Below are 5,066 nucleotides of genomic sequence, written 5' to 3' on the forward strand. Positions count from 1 at the left end.
TCCCGTTGACGTTAAGGGGAACCACATAGCTAAAACCCTTTGAAAGGGCTTGGATTCGTGCCATCACCAACCTCGCATTCTCTCCTTCCATGAGATGTCCACATGACCGGGCAAAACTGCAAAAACCTGCAAATGGGTCAGCCACCTCCACTTAGCCAAAGGGAGTGGACACTTTAACAAGTTGTCCTCAGCAGGCACTGGGTCAACCAAAGGGAGGCAGGGTGGAGGAACTGGGGAAAGTGAGCTCTCCCCACCCACAACAGAAAGTGCTGCCAGCATGAGGTTGTGCAGGAGACACAGAGGGAATAACAAGAGGCCGCTGGAAACACATTTGTTTCTAAGGTGTAAGCTCCAAAGGGAAGCCCAGCTGATGACGGGGAGACATGAAGTAAGACAAGCTGTTAGCACATTTCTAGCGAGAACCATGTTTGAGCACAGTTCAAAAGAAGGCGCCAACACAGTTTCCTTGTCTACACTAGCTACAAGGTACTGCTGTCTGCAGCTGCCAAGCTGTACAGTCCTCCCAGTATCACAGGCAGGTTCAAAAAATATTTCTTCTAAAAGAGACACAAAACAGAGTCCCCTCATCCTGTCATCTTGTAGTTTGTGTAACTCCTCATGTGCAGAATCTCGGATTCCCCAGCTTGGGACCTATCCAATGTAGTTTGTTTTCTTTTATATTTACTCACCCAGGAAATATCAGCTCCCTTGGAAATGTACCAAGTAGCAGAGTGAAGTTCCACATAGAGGAAACAAGAGGCACAATCTACTAAAGTTTTAACACACACACGTGGGCAATCCAAGCTGTTGATCATGATGGTCTAACCTTTGCCAGGCAACCAAAAACCCAGAAGTTTAAGTCCCAAAAAACTATTTTTTCCTCTAGGCCATAAAAATGCTACCATGTGTATTCCAGTTTTACTGAAAAGCTCTCACCTTTCTGTTGTATTTATTCATAGTTCCCAGTTTCAGACTGAGCAAATAGACTGAAATGTTGGTCTCAGTTCTGGCCCTGTATAAGCTAAATAAATGCAACCCTTTCTCAAACTTCCGCCCATTTGCACTTCATATGGAGGAAAAAATATAGCTGATTACTCTAGCACTGATCACTCCTTCTAACTTTTCATAATGGAGTTTTATTACCTCCCCTTCAAGGCAATGATTTTATTGCTTTGATTTGAACAGCATACCATGAAGACTTAACATTAGGAATGGGAAGGGGCAAAGAGAAGATATGCATGCATAGACTGAGGCTGCACATTATTCTTTAGGCCCAACTCAGAAATTCAGCTATTACCTGCTGCTGTCCCATCCTTTTCTGGAGGAGGCTTCACTTCTCTGAAATTTTGGTAATTCTTCCACAAGGAGGGGAAGGAATGTGGCATGGTTTTGATTTGTGTTTTGTTTTTAAAGTGCTTTTTCCAGAAACAGCAGGCTGATCCTATTTCAATATACTAGGAATCATTTGAGAGATCTATAAGAGCCTTACGCACACTGCAGCTAGTTCAAGAAGTGCCATAGGAGGGTGCAATTAGGGTTGTTGGTTGGTAGGGTTTTTTTGACAGCAGTAAATTCTATCCTGGGGCCAAGATTTTCATGCTTGGATGCCTAACTTTAAGTACCTGACTTGAGGTGCTGGGCAAGAAAACACTAGAAGCTGCCCATGCTCAGCACACTGTCTTAATCTCCCCCCCTCCCACACACACACTTTTCTTTAAATGTCCAATTTTAAAATCACAAGTTTGAAAGTGTTGCCAGGATTGAAGACTACTTTAAGAGCTCCCTCTCTTTTCATTTTCCCTCAAGAACTTTAAAAAAAAAAAAAAAAAAAAAAAAATCTCGGTTCCACCAATAATTCTGGGCTTACTCAAACTATGCAGAGCAAGGTGCAGTGTCTTGGTTAGAGAACCCTTCATCTTGAAGCAGAGGAAGTTCATTCTGAATTAAGGATCTCAAACTCCTGGGCTATTAAAGCAAAGTCAACCAACTGGAATGAAATAAGGTGTGGCCAAACCTTCAGCCAAAACTGGAAACACACACAAAACTTTGACATTTACAAAAAAACCCGAGTATTTTCATCGTTTGTAGAGGTCTTTCTTGCTGAGCTGGCATTAGCTGCAACCCTCCTAAGAGTATAGTGTGTGGTTCCCAGATGAAACCCAATTTTTTCTTCTCATAGGGATTTACAAGCTAAAGAAGTTTGAGCTTTAGGATGCTACTCAGAACAATCTTCTGAGGATTGCTCATGCCAGGCATGAAAGATATAATATGGCTCATTCATTTAAAAACTGACCAAGAGCTCTCTAGGGCATTCATTTCACTAACTGACTGATCCAGAGACCATGGCGGTCAGTGGGAATCTTTCCAACTAGAGCATGAAGTCAATGGGAGGATTCGTATCTAGTGCTTTGACAAAAAAAAAAAAGCGTGTGATATATATTGAGCATTGTCAGCTCATCTTTTACACCTATTTTTCTCATATGTATCCATTCTAATATCTGAGGTTGTTTTGATGCATGTGACTCAGTTCTTTGAGATGTTGCATCACAAGCTGAAGACAGCAATGGATCAGTCGTTGTCAGCCCTTGATACTGTCTCCTCCAAATCACCAGAGGTTTAGAAATTAAGTGCTAAAACTACTTAGTGGAGGAAAACATCTGCCAGTTTTACAGATGGACATGCAGGGCACATAAAGCCCCAGATTGTGCCACACCAAGAGCAAAACACAAAGGCTCTAGCATGTCTTGCCTTATCCTTCCACCCCCTTGGTCTTCCACGTCTGTCTTTAAACTCCAATCTAATGGCCTGTACCTATACCAAGAAGTTAGTGTTTCTTTATCATCAGAACACAGCTGGAGAGTATCAGATCTGGTTACACTAGAAAATTAGGTTGGCATAACTATGTTGCTCAGAGGCATGAAAAATCCACACTGCTGAGTGTAAAATACTATATAAACATGATCTTCGGGCAGAATTTTCAGGAATAGTCAAAGATTTTGGCAGCCAAATTTGAGACATCTTGGGACTGACTTTTAGAGAGGATGAGCACCTGTAGGTCCCATTTACTTTAGTGAGACATGTAGATTCTCAATGCTTTGAATATAAATATAAAGGTGGGCTCCTAAAAATGGAGGCACCATCGATCTTTCTTAAAAGCAGCTTGAGCATCCACAGCAAAAATGCAATAATACTTTACTTCTTCAGGGTTGTCAGATATATAGACCTCTTTCAAATGCATCTGACACAATTCCTATTCATCACCAAGATGGCTCAACAATATAGTAGCTTTCATTTTACTATATAGACTTTACCCTCTATAACTAAGAACAAAGAGCAGGAGAAGACCTAGCATATAAAGGGAGATTTACTGACCTAATTTTACTGCTATAACTCTGTGTGGACACACTCATTCCAGTATAAGAGTGCTTTTTCCAGGCTTAGCTTAAACCCCTTCCAAAAATGACAAACTAAACTGGGAAAAGCATTCCTTATTCCAGAATAAGAGGGTCCATGCAGGGAGTTATAGCAGTATAATTACACCAGTATAGTTATGCTGTCAGATTTCCCTGTTTAGACAAACCTAAAGCACTCTGGCATGGGGTGGGGAAGGAAGGACAGTAGGCCTATTGGTGAGACCACACCTGGAATAATGCTCAGATCTGGGTCCCTTTGTTATAGGGGAGAGACTGACAAATTGGAAGTGGTTCTGAGAAGAGTAACAAAAGCTGAGATCGATGTGAGATTAAAAAGAGCTAAATAAGTAGAGTTTGGCTAAGCAAAAGAACAAGGGGATGGGGAAACATTCCCCCATTTTCTTTGTTGGCCTTTGGGACAGGACCAAAATTTTCCCTCTGTGTTTGGAAAGAGCCTAGTACATCATTGGTACTAATGCAATCTATAGAAATATTTGGTGGTCCAACTGGTACTAATAGGATGAAGTTAAGAGACAAAGTTTAGATTGGAGATTAGCAGAATATTCCTGACAGTGAGAGCTGTTAGGTTGTTGAATAGTCTCCCAAAGGAAGTGTGGAAGCCCCAGTACTGCAAACATTTATAAACTAGACAAAACACTAGTACAAATGTACAATACGGATAAGTGTTCTGCAGTGGCAGAGAAGCAAACTAGATCCAGGGTTCTCAATTTTGTTTTGCAATACTGCAACCCCATGTTACAATATGAAGTTTCAGAATGCACTCTAAATCTATCCATGAAGAAAAGGGATGTTAAGAATCCCTGGTCCAGTGGGTCATTCCTACCTTTGAATTCATGTATTACATTAGAAGCAGAATTTCCAAATCCATTCTAAGGGTTGGGGGAAGACAGGACTTTTAACTAGCAAACAAGCTCTGTATTAAAAGCAGAAATCTGTCTCTCATTAATAGCTCACACAAACTAGTGTTATCTATGTTATAAGCTTCCAGGATTGTACAATAAGTTCAGTGCAGATGCAAATAATATTTGGTCATTGTTTTTTTCCTCTCCTCTTACACAAACTTTTGAAGTCCCAAAAATCCTAACTGATTCTTGAGAAAACTAGTTCTTGTGTGACTTGACATGCAGTAGATTCAAACCCCATTAGGCCTGGGAATTGCTGAAGTGTGTATTGCTTTCTTTAGAGAGGTTCTGTGGTTTGGATGCAAAATGCCATATCAAATAAGATCCTATATCCATACAAAGCTGCCATCCTGTTTTTCCCCCACTTTTTGAAGCAAATGCAATGCCAAGTGCCCTCATTCCAAAAAAAAAATAAAAAAAAAATTAATGCCTTAGAAAGAAAAACAAAGGGATCATTTAGAGCATGTCCTCAGGCAAATAATCACGAATATGATGGGAGTATCATAAATAACAAAAGTAAAGTGGTGTAATGAAGAGCTCAAGATGCCTTGATCATTTGCTTCAGGGCTTTAATAGGTCAGGATAGGTCCTTCTTCTATTAGAGTGAGCTCCAATTAACAAAAGTTACACAACACACCATTGAAAAATGTAACAGTAAATGATAGGGCTGGTGGAAATTGGTGGGGGTGGAGAAGAAACTCTCAGAAGGTTAATCTGGTTTTCATTTTCT

The sequence above is a fragment of the Emydura macquarii genome, unplaced genomic scaffold (assembly GCF_026122565.2).
Source record: "Emydura macquarii macquarii isolate MOO-44397 ecotype Brisbane River unplaced genomic scaffold, CSIRO-AGI_Emac_v2 contig_554, whole genome shotgun sequence".
Taxonomy (NCBI): domain Eukaryota; kingdom Metazoa; phylum Chordata; order Testudines; family Chelidae; genus Emydura; species Emydura macquarii.